General features: G+C 45.0%; 1 long non-coding RNA gene across 1 annotated transcript in view; it reads right to left on the bottom strand.

The window, feature by feature from the left end:
* Window positions 1–11626: 11626 nt before the first annotated feature.
* Window positions 11627–15746, bottom strand: part of LOC143831260 (uncharacterized) — a 59580-nt gene continuing 55460 nt past the window's right edge. Inside the window, exon 3 of the long non-coding RNA XR_013228773.1 lies at window positions 11627–11663. This is a non-coding gene — a long non-coding RNA (uncharacterized LOC143831260). The remainder of the gene's footprint in view (window positions 11664–15746) is intronic.

The following is a 15746-nucleotide window of genomic DNA, read 5'->3' as shown; positions in this document are numbered from 1 at the left end:
AGTATTTCGTGAGCATATACTTACTGTTTACTACATGGATGGAAGATATTTAACATGTATGCTAAGCACGTTATTTTTTTAATTTATTATTATAAATGTGTCTTTTATATCTCACCTCCCCATTATCAGGCTCAAGGCAGTTTACATAATGGCAATAAAACATAATATTAAAAGTTCTATAATGACATTAAAACATAATAACATCTGGTACAATCCCACCCCACTTCTCACCAGCCGCACCCCTCCTGCCCACCAATATTGGACCCCTTAAGAAGAAGACAGGGAAAGCAAAAGAAGGGGGGATACAGGGGGGGGAGGCCGCCATGGTGGAAAAATGCCATTTTACAGACCTCCACTGGCAATTCATTCTACCAGGCAGGCCAGGGCCAAGGCAATAAAAGGTTGAGGCCAGGTAGAAATCTTTGGGGTCAGGGATCCCCAAGATCTTGGAATTCATTGAGCATGATACTCTCCATGGAACTTATTGGGAGAGGTGGTCCCTCAGATACACAGGGTCTACACATGCCCTCAAATTATGCCACTTACACTGCAATCCTTGAAGTATTTACACCTTTCTGAGATTATTAAAGCCAAAGGGCTTTGAAGAATGCAACTCTTCTTAAAAAAAATTTTTTTTAATTACATTTGTTAAACAAAAAAAAGCTAGATAAATTATAACAGATACAATGAAACTCCCTTGTGGGAGTTTGAATATTATAATTTTTTCCTAGTCCACCCTCAGTTCTTTTTGCCAAGGAAGTTCGAATAGTAGTACCATTGTTCCTGAAATTCTTGTGTTGGTCTCCCATTAACTTCATTAGTTAGTTTGGCCATTTTTGAAAAGTCTGCAAGTTTGTCAAGCCAGGCCGATATCAAGGGTAGAGTTGATGTTTTCCAATCTCTTGCCAAGATCATTCTGGCTGCTGTTGTGGCGTAGAAGAAGAACATTTCTGCTTGACGGGGTAGATTTCCGGAGCGAGACTCAACAACATATTTTGTTGTTGTTAGGTGCGAAGTCATGTCCGACCCATCGCGACCCCATGGACAATGATCCTCCAGGCCTTCCTGTCCTCTACCATTCCCCGGAGTCCGTTTAAGTTTGCATCTACTGCTCATTCACTGTCGTCCCCTTCTTCTTTTGCCCTCAATCGCTCCCAGCATTAGGCTCTTCTCCAGGGAGTCCTTCCTTCTCATGAGGTGGCCAAAGTATTTGAGTTTCATCTTCAGGATCTGGCCTTCTAAGGAGCAGGCAGGGTTGGATCTCCTCCAGGACTGACTGGTTTGTTCGTTTTGCAGTCCAAGGGACTTGCAAGAGTCTTCTCCAGCACCAGAGTTCAAAAGCCTCAATTCTTTGACGCTCGGCCTTCCTTATGGTCCAACTTTTGCAGCCATACACTGCAACTGGGAAGACCATAGCCTTGACTAAATGCACTTTTGTTGGCAGGGTGATGTCTCTGCTTTTTAGGATGCTGTCCAGATTTGCCATAGCTTTCCTCCCCAGGAGCAAGCATCTTTTAATTTCTTTGCTGCAGTCCTCATCTGCAATGATCTTGGAGCCCAGGAAAATAAAATCCGTCACTATCTCCATTTCTTCCCCATCTATTTGCCAGGAATTGAGTGGGACGGATGCCATGATCTTTGTTTTCTTGATGTTGAGTTTCAAGCCGACTTTTGCACTCTCCTCCTTCACCTGCATCAACAGGCTCTTTAGTTCCACTACTCCATTTCTTCTGCGAGATTCTTGTCCACAGTAGTATACCTGATGGTCATCTGAATTAAATTCACCCATTCCTGTCCATTTTAGTTCACTGATTCCTAAAATGTCGATGTTCAGTCTTGTCATCTCTTGTTTAACCACGTCCAGCTTGCCTTGATTCATGGATCTGACGTTCCAGGTTCCTATGGAATAAAAATCTTTACAGCATCAGACTGTCTTTTCACCACCAGTTACTTCCACAACTGAGCATCCTTTCGGCTTTGGCCTAGTCGCTTCATTTATTCTGGCACTACTCATACTAGCCGTCTGCTCATCCCCAGTAGCATATTGGACACCTTCCGACCTGAGGGGCTCATCTTCCAGCGTCATATCGTTTTGCCTTTTGGACTTGTCCATTGGGTTTTCATGGCAAAGATACTGGAGTGGTTTGCCATTGCCTTCTCCAGTGGATCACCTTTGTCAGAGCTCTCTGCTATGACCTGTCCGTCTTGAGTGGCCCTGCATGGCATAGCTCATAGCTTCACTGAGCTACACAAGCCCCCTTGCCACGGCAAGACAGCGATCCTTGAAGGGGGCAACAACATATGCTCTGGTTTTAAAGGAAATTAAAATATAGCACTGACTGTAATATGACATGTAGTTTTGCCCAAAATTTTGCTATTCTACTACAACTCTACCACATATGAAAAAAGGATCCTGTTTTGTCATTACATTTCCAGCAGGTGTTTTTATACTTTTTTGTAAATTTACTTATAACTTTAGGAGTTATATACCAGCGGTAAAACATTTTACACAAATTCTCTCTTAGCAGTTGACATTTTGCAAATGTGGGTAATCTAAGCCATAGTCTTTCCCATTCTTCTAATAACATATTAAGATCCATTTAACCATGCATGTTCGGTTTCTGTGGGATGCAATTCTTCTGCGGATAGCACTGCTATCAAACTAATACTACACTTTCAGTTTGCACCTTGATACTAATGTCTCTTTTTCAGTCTGAATGAGTTAAAAGCTTTGGATTATAGCAATATTACAGCAGCAAATCCATTAACCTAACTCAGAAATTCTAGCGAGGATTTTCAGCAGCATCTGTCCCTATTGCTTAAATTCACAAGAGCTTGCTATTATTTTGAAATATGAAAGGAAAGGAACTCTCAGTTTCCACATTGCAGCGGTCACAGCACAGCAAACACATCAACCATGTAAATCTGTGATGGGATGAAGTGACAAGTCAACCCCTAAATATCACACACTTAACCTAACATTGTTAAAAAAAATGAGGCTCTAATATTTCGTGTCAAAATATTCTAGGCTGCTGTTTTTAATAAAGCATTTTATTCAGTACAATAGGTGTCTAAGGTTATAACATCTGAAAGGAAAGGTGATATTCTTCATTAAATTATCCATTATTCTAGTAGCTCAAGAAAAAATTGTTAGAGTTTGCAATAGAGCTGCCAAGATTCACTGTGTTGTATGCAAGATAAAAGTAGACCAACTGGGAAGTTCATTCAAATTCAGTTGTTTTTACTGCTGAATAAACATGTTTACTCTGTAAATAAATACTTCAAATCTCAAAGAGAACTCATGTTTTTTCCAGAGTTTTGCTGTGTTAGTTAATACAGTGTGGTGCATTGACCCAGGAAGAGCAAAGAAAGAGTCAGTATAACAAGACTGAATGTACTGGTGGTAGAAGCAGCCTCAGGAGAAAAAATTCCTTGAAGCAGTACTGGGTCAATCAGAAACTTTCATCTCATGAACAGGCTGGGCATATGGTGAGACACTGAGCAATTGCAATTGCTACAACTGGTGATGGTTCAAAAATTTACGTCTAGGGAGAATTTGAAAACAGCTCTTTCAGGTAAGGAAAACAGGGATCAATTATGAACCAACCCTAAACTTTCTCTAACAATTGGAGGGCAAAAATTTGGAAAGGCGTGGATTCCAACTAAGGATGGATGGCTCAAGACTCAATCACTGGGGGAGGCCCTGGGGGTTCAAAGGCTTGAACTACACATTACAATTTGTAACATGACTTTTATGTTGATAGCAGTGGCATATCTAGGGGTGGTAGCAACAGCACATGCTGTGCAAGAGAGATAATGGAGGCTATGATTTGTCCCACCAGTGGGGACTTAATATTCATGCCAGAGGCCAAGTGGCTGCCATGGGGGGGGGGGTCCAAATCCCCAAAATCTGCCTTACAGTGGAGCACAGGAGCAGCAGGCCATCTGGATAACATGGACCCAAGGGAGGGATGCAGCACTCTCCTGCGACAGAGCACCACCCAGGGGCTGTCTGGACTACTGGAAACCGCCACAGACTTCCCTCTAGATTGATGGGGCTCTTGCAGCCTGAGGTGTCTGGCCATTCTGCCCACAAGAAAGGTGGCAGGACATCAGGCAATGGGACAGGCCCGGGTGTGGGCAGACATCTCTCTTGGGTAGTTACGGGGTTTGAGCCCTCACCTCTGCTTTACTGAGCCCCAACCAGCTGTCCTGGCTAGATACACCACTGGTTGATGTCAGGAGTTAGATGTCAGGGTGGGCAGGGAAGATGGTGGCTTAAAGAGTTCACTTTTATGTGAGCTCTCTGATCCAGGCAAGGGCCAAGTACATCTTTTAAACAGAGGCTGGATAGCCATCTGACAGAGAGACTGATTCTGTGAAGGCTCAAGAGGGTGGCAGGTTACAGTAGATTTGAGTGTCCTGCATAGTGCAGAGGGTTGGACTAGATGACCCATGAGGCCCCTTCCAACTCTATTATCCTATGATTCTATAATTCTATGATTTGAGCCTAGCAGAAACAAGCAAGGCACACAAGGCCCACAAAATTCTCCTCCTTAGAGCTCTTGGAGCTCAAGGGGGGCCCATCTGTGGAGACCTGTTCTCCAGATCATAAGCCATTCATGCTTGGGGTTCGGAAGCCGTCTCCGCCATTTTTATCTCTTCTTTTTCTTTCCTCTCTTTTTGTGCCTGTATCGACCTCCTCTCCCTCATGAAAAGACTCGGTCATTTTTAAAATGCTGCCCTGATGTGGATCTGAAGAACCATTCCTTTGATCTTGCCTTGATAAGCATGAGTAACGTTTTTGGCTAAATCGGACTCTCCTGCCCCCCCCCCTTCTCTTCTTGCTCTGACTGATCAGCAGTGGTAAAGAAACCACCACATTCACAGAAGGCATCTCTTCCTGTTCTTTCTGCTTGAAGGGAGGAGCAATGACATTTCGGGGAGATTTTCAAGATATAGAAGAACCCACCTGCTTGTTTACTTTTCAGACATCTTCAGTCTGATACTATTCTATTGCGAGAATATCAGCGAATTCTGTGTATCATCAGTGGAGTTTCCTTACATAAGTACACTGACTAGATTTAAAGCCCATTTTAATTTTAAATAAAATGGGCGCTAGTTGGGCTGGGGGGGAGAGCCCGTCCCCGGCAGAAGCTGGAGAGAAAAGGGGGCTGGGGAAAGGAGGCTTCTGGTGGGGCCGGGATCTCCCTCGGGGAATGGGCGGTAGCCTCTCGCCGCAGGGAGTGCCTCGCAGCCGCGCAGAGCACGGCTGGCCCCAGCTCACTTACCGGGCAGCTGGCGTCGAGGTGGTGCAGCTCCAGATCGGTGAAGAGTAGTCGGCTTGTCCCCGCGGCTGCCTGGCGACTCCCGGGCCTCCGGTGGCGGCGGCGGCTTTTGGGGGCGATTGGCGGCCTGGCGAAGGGAGTGAGGCTGCTGGGCGTGTCCCGGGCCTCGTGCGGCGGCTCCGGCGGCTATTGTGGGCGATTCCCGGGCTGGGTAAGGGAGCGATGCTGGCAGGCGTCTCCCGGGCCTCGTGCGGCGGCGGCGGCGGCTTGAGGGGCCGATTCCTGGCCTGGGCAAGGGAGTGAGTCTGCTGGGCGTCTTCCGGGCCTCGTGCGGCGGTGGCAGCTTTAGGGGCCGATTCCCGGCCTGGGCAAGGGAGGAATGCTGGCGGGCGTCTCCTGGGCCTCGTGCGGCGGCGGCGGCGGTGGCTTTTGGGGCGATTCCCGGCCTGGGCAAGTGAGCGATGCTGCCGGGCGTCTCCTGGGCCTCGTGCGGCGGCAGCGGCAGCTTTAAGGGGCGATTCCCGGCCTGGGCAAGGGAGCAATGCTGCCGGGCGTCTCCTGGGCCTCGTGCGGCAGCGGCGGCTTTAGGGGCCGATTCCCGGCTTGTGCGGCGGGCTGAGGCGTCGGGAGGCGCTTTGTGGCTCTGGCGGCGGCGCGGCTCGCAACAGGGTCAGTGGGGCATGTGAAAGTGGCGGTGGGTGGGCGGCAGGCGAGAAGCCGGTTTGGAGGGCGGCAAGGCAGGCTGCTGGCGGCTGTATGCGGGCCGCTGGCGACAGGAGGAGGCGCTGGTCCTGCTGGAGATGCGTCCAGCTCAGCAGCAAGTGGGGAAATGGCGGATGTGGGTGGCCAGTCCAGGGCGGGCCAAGTGGCCACTTGGCCCTCGAGTGGCACTCGCGGCTCCTGATTGGACACCTCCGAGTTTTTATCCCGGACCGGTCCCGCCCTAACTCCTCCCCACTACCCCGTACTCTTTTATTCAGTCCGTGGCACCCGCGGCGCCTCGGGCTGTGTACAGATAGGAAGCTCCCTCCCACCATCTACAATTCTGCCTGAATTCTGCCAAAATTTTGTTGTTTCTAATTTTTATTCTCTTTCTCTTCCTTGCCCCTTCTGGGTTACTTTTTGCCCTTTTCTTCTCTCCTTATTTTACTCTTTATTTTTTATTTGCCTGTCCCTCCAGGGCATGGAATATAATTCTGTTTTTTTTCTTCTGCTACTTCTTCACAGCTGTGGTGTCTTATGAAATGAAGGGGAAAGCCCCATTAGCTGTCTTCAAGACTGCCCGGCTCCGTTTGGATTTATTTATTTTTTAGTTTTTATCTTTAATTTTTGAATTTTTTCTTTTACTTGTTGATGGAACTGCGATCTTGCAGAAACTAGGATCTTACTTTCTTACTCCTTTTTCCTTTTTTCTATATTTCTGGATTTATTTTCTTTTGGGGAGGTTTAGAATTGGGTTTTTTCTTTTACTTTTGCCCCCGTCTTTTATGGGGAGGGGTTCATTTTATTTGTTAATATTTTGATTATTCAAAATTTTTCTTGGGTGAACCTTTTGAAATTTGGCTGTTTCTTTAATATAGATACTATTCCAGTTGTGTGTCATAACTAAACATTTAAATGGTTGTACCCTTCCTAATTGTCTATTAAATAAGCTTGTCAATTTTGATTGTATTAAGAATTTTGTATTGATGAAACAGCAAAACAATTGTTCACAACTGCTGCTTTATAGTATTTTAGGGGACTAGGTCAACTTGTTAAGATTACGAGTAATAATTGTTATCACTGTTACTATTGTTATTACTGTTAATAGTGGTCTTAGTTTAAAAATCTATTCAAAAGGAGTGATCTAGGTGATTAGCTGGGTTGGTCTGATATTCTGGATGTAACCTGTTCTAATTTTGGGGAAGAAATTAAATACTTTATAGGTTAATGCCAAAACCAAAATCTCTTTACAAGCCATCTAGCTCAGTGGTCCCCAATCCCCAGGCTGTGGCCCGGCGCCGGGCCATGAAGGCCTCGGCACCGGGCCGCGGCGCCCTCTCCCCGCCCCCTCCCGCAGCAAGAAGCTCGCTAAGCCACGAGCAAATCGGCCGCCAAAGCGGCCGATTAACTTGCAGCCCAGCAAGCTTCTTACTTTGGGAAGGGAGGGAGAGGGAAGCGTAGCTGCCAGCATGCTGCCGGCACAAACGTGCATGCGCATACCTGCCACACATGCGTGTTTGCGTCCGGCGGGGCCACAAACGCGCACGTGCGGCAGTTTCGCGCATGTGCGCATGCACAGAACCACCGCACATGTGCATTTGCACCCCGCCGGGAGCTCAAGCGCACATGCACAGCAGGCCCGCACATGTGCGAAACTGCACATGTTTATTTTATTTATTTATTTATTTATTTATTTATTTATTTATTTATTTATTTATTTATTTATTTATTTATATTTATATACTGCCCTCAACCTGAAGGCTCAGGGCGGTTTACAGGGAACAAGAAACAGGTACAGATAACATAAGGAAACACATGTGACAGCAATAACAATACAGCAATAATAATTCCAACATGATAATAGCAGTAATAATAAGATAGAACTGCAAAGGAGCCTCAGCTCAACTCTTACTGGGACCCAGTGCGTTAGGCAGATAGGTGGCGGTCATAATAGGAGGCGGGGGGGGCCTGAAGGCCAATTGGAAGTGATGGTCCAGGTCAACCTCAACCAAATGCCTGGTGGAGGAGCTCCCTTTTGCAGGCCCTGTGGAACTGTTTGGGTTCCATCAGGGCCCTGATCTCCTCTGGGAGCTCGTTCCACCAGGTGGGGGCCAGAATGGAGAAAGCTCTGGCCCTGGTTGAGGTCAAGTGGGCTTCTTTGGGGCCAGGGACCACCAGGAGGTTGGAGGTAGTAGAGCGCAAGGCTCTTTGAAGGGTGTAGGCGGAGAGGCGATCCCTCAGGTATACTGGGCCCAGACCGCGTATGGCCTTAAAGGTGATAACCAAAACCTTGAGCCTGATCCAGAATTCAACTGGGAGCCAGCGCAGCTGCTGAAGAATGGGCTGGATGTGGGACCTCCGAGGTGTTGCTGTGAGGACCCTGGCAGCCGCATTCTGGACCAATTGCAGTTTCCGGATCAAGGATAAGGGTAGTCCAGCCTAGAGGTGACCGTCGCGTGGATCACTGTGGCTAGGTATTCCGGGGCCAAGTAGGGCATTAGTAGTTTGGCTTGGCGAAGGTGGTAAAATGCCAGCCGCACTACCATCGTGATCTGATCCTCCATACAGAGGGAGGCATCAAGTATCACTCCCAGGTTTCTGGTGGAGTGGGCCACTGTTAGCTGCACTCCATCCAGATTGGGTAGGCGCACTTCCTCACTTGGACCTTTCCTGCCCAGCCACAGGACCTCCGTCTTTGAAGGGTTGAGCTTCAGACGACTCTGCTTGAGCCACCTCGCCACCGCTTCCAGGCAGCTGGCTAATGTTTCTGGGGGAGAGTCAGGGTGGCCATCCATCAGGAGGAAGAGTTGGGTATCATCAGCATATTGGTTACAACCCAGCCCAAACCTCTGCATCAGTTGGGCAAGAGGGCGCATAAAGATGTTAAATAGAGTTGGAGAGAGAATTGCCCCTTGGGGGACTCCACAAGCCAGTTGGTGACGGCTTGATGAGCTCTCTCCTAATGCTACCCTCTGTCCGCGATTCCGGAGAAAGGAGATCAGCCATTGAAGGGCAGTCCCTCTGATCCCGGCATCGGCGAGGCAATGAGCTAAAAGCTCATGATCTACTGTGTCGAACGCTGCTGGATGCAAACATGCATGTGCAACTGGTCTGTGCATGCGCATTTGCGCGGGGGCTGCCACGCATGCCCAGGGCCCTGGGTCACCCTCTCCCCCCATCTATCAGCAGCGGTCCGCACCACAAAAGAGGTTGCGGACCACTGATCTAGATCACCTAAAGAAAAAGCAACTTTTGATCTTCTTGCTTTCTGGAGATGCAAGAAGGAAATGGCTGCCTCAAGAAAAGCCAAGAAAGGTAAAGTACAGAAGAAAGAAATAGAGATAGCATCTGAAGAATCTCAAGAAACTCTGGATATGTCTCAAATGGAATGCCTCCTAGAAAAGCAAAGCCAGGAACTGAAAGCATTTGCTGTAAGCTTACATAATCAACAAATCAAGGCAATTCAAGATTGCAGAAAACCCTCTGCGATAGGATTGATGGGCTGAAGGCAGTGGTAGATGATAATACTAAACAGCTGGGAGAACATAAGGATATAATGGAATGAATTAGATTTACAAGATTGGAAAACTTCTGCAGAAGTATAATTTGAAAGTACTGAGGATTAAAGGAGACAATATAGAAACAGAAAAAATGTGGAAAAAATTGGATTACTTAAAGCAAAAGAACTTTAAATGGGCCAACAAACCTGGAAGATGGCTGGCTTACAAACTGCAGGAAAACTTTCAAAAAGAAGCAATCGGTAAATTGAAACACCTTGGGAAATAATATTGTACTGAAGAGGAAATTCAGAGTTGTTTCATTAAATGTTTTTTCAAAATATATTTCAAATAGATAAGGAACAACCAATGGATGGATGTTTTTTTGTTTTTTTGTAAGGATATTCCTATAAACAAGTTTTCAGAAGAACACAACAAAATTTTGAACCAAAGGGTCTCAGCCCAGGAAATAAATGAGGCAATATCAGCAATGAAGTTGCAAAAGGCACCGGGACCGGATGGCCTTTCTTCAACATATTACAAGAAGTTAGCTCAAGTTATCATACCTGTATTACTACAGATTATAAATGATGTAATAGATCACCCGGAAGAGAAGTTACCAGACTCCTGGCAACAAGCATCAATAACTCTCATCCATAAAGATGAAGAATAATATACGCTTGGTTTTAAATGCAATGGGCTTTGCTCGTAAAAACCCACTGCAAACAGCTTTCTTTTTGGGGAGGGGGAGGATGCTGAAAAGGCATTTGATTATGTTCATTGGAAATTTCTGCAAACAACCTTAGACTGGCTAGGTTGTGGAGAAATGTTTTCGAGCTTAATTCAAGAAACTAGAATTCTGACTAATGGAATGCTGACCAAGGATATTATCTAAATTAGAAAAGGCACCAGACAAGGTTGCACACTATCACCATTGTTGTTTCATTTGGTTCTGGAAATGTTAGCTATTAAGATATGAGTATCAGATAAGCTTATGGGAATAAAAGTGGAAGGGGAAGAATTCAAGTTAAAAAGTTATGTAGATGATGTTGTTTGTATATTAACTAATCTGTTGACAACCACAACAGAACTGTTTGATTTGTTTACAATACAATACAAAAACCTTTAATGAAGGAGACAACAGGAAGATGACACCATGCTAGCCCGTTTTGTAACGGGCTCCTGAGCCAAGCAGAGGGCCAGGAGCAGAAGCACCTGGCATACCTGAGCGAGGTGTGCAAATCTCGCTCGCTGGTTGCACCAGGAGCCAGGAACGGCATCCTGAGGGTTCTACAGATCCGCGGAGACTAAGTTCTCCAGATCATCGCTGCTTGTACTCGGGGCCATAATGGCAGAAGCATTAGGAAGGGGACTATCTGAGTCATGGCAAATATCTAATGAAAGCATTATCGGAAAATGGTCACTTTCAGAGAGGTTACCTATCAAGAATTTTGTTACATATTTGCTGCAATCCATGGAAATTATTATTATTATTATTATTATTATTATTATTATTATTATTATTATTATTATTATTATTATTATTATTATTATATTTTATTTGTATCCCGCCTCCCCCCGAAGACTTGATTGTTGAAAGATTTTGGGCTACAATCTGGCTATAAGGTTAATAGAGCTAAAACCAAAATTATATTGATTGGAGTATCAGATGTTGAAGCACAACAGATTAGAGACAGCTCTGGCTGTGAAGTCAATCCAAAGACTGTTAAATATCTTGGAGTACATCTTGCTGTTGATTTTACTATGTTAATGTCAAATAACTACTTAAAGCTTTGGACCAAGATGCAACTGGATTTGGTAAGATGGGCCAAACAAAAGCTTCTATGGTCGGCCCATATGGCAGCAATCAAAATTAATATTTTACCCAAGTTCAATTTTTTGTTTCAAATTTTGCCTTTATCGATAAAAGATGAGACTATTCATAAGTGGCAAGCTGAAATAAATATGTTCATTTGGGATTACAAGAGACCAAGACTGGCCTTTAAAATTTTGCAAGATGAGAAGAAATGAGGTGGTCAAACCATTCCAAATTTGAAACTTTATTTGCATGCAGCTATTCTCACTGCTCTTGCAGATTTGATTACAGACCCGATGGCCAGAGACTTAATTTTGGAAAAAGCTGGTCTTGGAGAAGGACTTCAGAGTATGCTTTCGCCTACATCGAAAAACAAAAAAAAGGAGAAAGTGAGCCTTAGCGAATGGTCGTCTGGATTGCTGAAAATATGGAACAGATACAAAAGCATACTCTTCTCTTCATCCTCCCTGCTGAAGTCCCCAGTAGAACCTTATTTCTCAAGAATACTGCAAAAAGGTTAACTTGTTTAAACTATAAAGACTTGTTACCTAGGATGGGAGAATTTAAGGATATACAATAATTTAAAAAGAGGGAATGGAAATAAAATGGTTAGAATATAATCAATTGCTTTCTAGGTTTAAATCTGAATTCATCAAGAAACCGAAACTGGGAGCACCACCCCCAGAATTTGAGAATATTTTACTGCAAGCTGAATCTCATTTGCAGGGCCAAATCTACAAATCTTTGTTGAGATAAGAAATGGAAACAGAACAGGTTAAGACATGCATGATTAAATGGATGCAAAATCTGGGAACTAATATTGCTATGGAAGACTGGGAATGTATGTGGATTAAGCTCCCAAAATTAACGAATACTCAAATCTTGAGAGAAAATTGGTATAAGATGTTTTATAGATGGTATATAACAATAGTTAAAATGTCCAAGGGCTATAATGATCAGGCTTATGCGATTCGGCCACCGAAGCGGCTGTTCTCTCCGGGCGCAGCCAGCGCCGCGCCGCGGGGGCGAGGGCAGTGCCGGCAGTGGCGTGACAGCGGGCGCAACCAGGCAGGCGCAGAATTCTGCGCCTGCGTGGTTGCGCCCGCTGTCACACCGCTGCCGGCGCCGCCCTCTCCCCAGTGCGGCGCTGGCTGCGCCCAAAGGGAACGGTCGCCAAGCCTAATAATGATGGTTGTTGGAAGTGTAAAGTAAAAGTAGGATCTTTTTTCCATATGTGGTGGATTGGGCAAAAGTACATAATCTTGTAAATCTTGGGCAAAAGTACATAACATATTAAATGGAGGGATCTGTTATTATATGTAACCGCTATCATTATTCTTTTTGTAACTTTGTAAAACAAATAAATATATATATATATATTAAAAAGAGTCAGATGTCAGGAGTGGGAAAATCTTATCTTCCAACTGTTTAGGGTCATAATGTAGACTGGCGCCATGAAATGAAGGAAGAAAGTGCATCAGCTCCCCCATGCTCTTTTCCCATCTGAAACAGCCCTGGGATCACTGTTTGCTCCATGAAAGGCTCAACTCCAGTACATGTGCAGCCCCCCAGCAGGGCAAATAAGGTCTACTTCAGGACAGGAAAGCAGCACAGGAAAGACCAAACCCCCTTGCACCATGGTTCTGATCCAAATTGGGGCTCCATGTGCTTAGAAAACATGATTCTTTGCTCCTGCCATCAAAGTCAGATTGGCAAAAATGCAACCCATGTAGGCCTAAGATGCACATCTATCCATGTGTCACACTAAGCACACAATGATCAAGTCAAACGTCTTGTGTTGCCTACTACACTGAAGCAATTGTTGTTGTCAGCCATTCATTTGTGTCTGACTCTTGGTGATCCCATGGCACAGCTGTTGCCACAATCCCCATATTCTGTACTGCCTCCCTCAGCCATGCAATGTTCTGGCCAGTGTCCATTTTGATTGCATCCAACCACCATGCTCTTTGTCAGCCTGGTTTCCTTTTTCCACTGACCAATCCTAGCATAACTGCTTTCTCCATTGAGCTGGATTGCATGATATGGCTGAAGTAAGTGAGCCGGAGTTTCATGATTTTGCCTACCAATGATATATCAGACTTTATGCACTGTAAGATTTCCTTGTTTGTGACTTTTGCAGTCCATGGAACCCACAGAAGCCTTCTCCAACACCAGAGTTGAAAGTAATCAATTCTTCTCTTGGCCTATTTTTCATCATTCAACTTTCACAGCCATAAGTGGCTATTTGAAATATGATATATCTAACTAATCTACATTTGGTAGTCAGCCTTATTTCTTTGTTTTTCATGTTTGGTTCAAGCTCATCATTATTGAGTTATCCAGAGCAATTTGACTTTTTTCCCATACTGCAATCACCACTCACATCAATTTGCGATCCAAGAAAAATGAATTATTGAACACATTCGATCTCTTCACCATCAACTGTTATTGTGATATGTCTGTTTTTTTCAGTAGTCATTATTTTTGTCTTTCTAGTGTTTAGGAAAAGGTCAAAATTCTAACTTCATTGACCTTTGTTTCTTTAAAAAATAGTTTTCATTGACCTTTGTAATCAGCAGTTCTCGGCCTTCATTAGTTTCTGATAGGAGAGTAGCTTACTGAAAATTATTTATATTCCTTCCTCCAATTTTAATTCCAGTGTTGGATTCTTTGAGTTCAATCTCTCTCATAATGATCTCAGCATAAAAGTGAAACAGGAAGGGGGAAAGAATACAACCTTAGTGCACTCCTTTCTCTATTTTGAACCAGTCAGTGTCACCAAATGTTGTATATACAATGGCTTCTAACTGCTTGCCTTTCTGATTCCAGTAAGCTTCACTGTGTATTCTTGTGGTCCTTTGAAAATCTGGATTTAATTTTCTTGCTTCCTTCCTTTTGCCTGCAGCTTTTGCTGCTTTTCTACATTCAGCAATACTTATAGCTTCATCTTAGAGCCATTATGATCTTTTTTTCTGGCTTCTTGTGCGCATTGTGTTTAACTGCTGTTTCAATAACAGTTGATTGAATTTCTTGCCACAGTTCATCAGGCATCTTCTCTGTTGCATCCAATAGTTGAAATCCTTATTTCACTTCCATTGCATATGAGAGCAGAATTTAATTTACATCAAACTTCCATAACCCTAATTTAGTTTTGATGTTGTGGAGTTTTGTTTAGATTTTAGCCAGTAACAGTTAGCCAGTAGCAGCACCTGGATATGTTTTGACAGCATGGATTGAACTGGACAGGGCCCACCCTCGGGGCCCTTAACCAATTATTTAATCCGCTCCACTAGGAGCAGGTTAAAGATACTAATAGTATGAATAAAAGGAAAACCATTTTTAAAAGAAACACCCACATCAGTGACTATTATCTTCCAGTTTCTTTTAAAATATTGATGTGAAGACTTCATATGCAGCAGCCATAGGTGGCAGCCATCTTTAAACCATGCAATGAAAAATGCAATGGAAATCTGTTACAGAAGTACCTGTTGACTGGCAAAATGTAAAGGACATGGAGACATGAGCCGTAAACCCCCATGAGGCCAAGCAAGCTGGATATGTTAGCATGTTGCTAACTGGAGCAGAATGTGTTTCAATCAGTCTCGTATAATGATGCAGGACCAAAACTGGACTGGCTCAGTCTTAGTGCATGCTACTGCTGGGCAATGAAACTACCAAACCAAGGATGGGAACAGATTTAATTGTGTGAGCACTGAGTATGCCTTTTGCCCTTTCAGAAAGAGAGCAAAAAGAGTTTGTTTCTCCTCAATGATGTTGTTATACAGCCAGATCTGATGGACTACATCAGTGGTCCCCAACCTGCGGGCCGCGGCCCGGCGCTGGGCCACAAAGGCCATGGTGCCGGGCCGCGGCTCCCTCTCCCCGCCCCCCCCCCCCGCAGTAAAAAACTTCCCAGGCCGCAATCTTGCGACCCGGGAAGCTTCTTACTGCGGGAGGGCGGGGAGAGGGAATCAGGGCTGGGCGCCATGGCCTTTGTGGCCCGGCGCCATGGCCTTTGTGGCCATGGCTCGCGGGCGCGGCCCAAAGCGTGGGCGTGGCCCGCGCAGGCGCGGCCCCCGCGGGCGCAGCCCGATGCCCTGCCGGTCCCCAGCCTAATAAAGGTTGGGGACCACTGGACTACATGATGGCAGTATGAATCCTGACTGGCCAGGATGGTGCTGTGAAGAAGACCTTTGCTGTGGAAGAAGGAATTGCTGCTGAAACAAAGCAGAATGATATCAGCTGCTGACAGGCACAAAAATGTCAGGAAAAAATAGAAAGTGAAGGGAGTGGGTCCCCAGGGACCCTTTCACATGCACTCTAAAGTGACGCCTTCACTCTGAAAACCTAATCTCGTGAAAATTTAGCAAAGCACTAAAATAAATGAGGAATAGAAATGGGAAATAGATAAAAAGAAAATCAAAGTGTTCTTGCAAGCACATA

Source organism: Paroedura picta, chromosome 3 (genome assembly GCF_049243985.1).
Source record: "Paroedura picta isolate Pp20150507F chromosome 3, Ppicta_v3.0, whole genome shotgun sequence".
Lineage (NCBI taxonomy): Eukaryota > Metazoa > Chordata > Lepidosauria > Squamata > Gekkonidae > Paroedura > Paroedura picta.
Note: the sequence above shows the minus strand (reverse complement) of the source record. Positions and strands in the feature narration are given on the sequence as shown.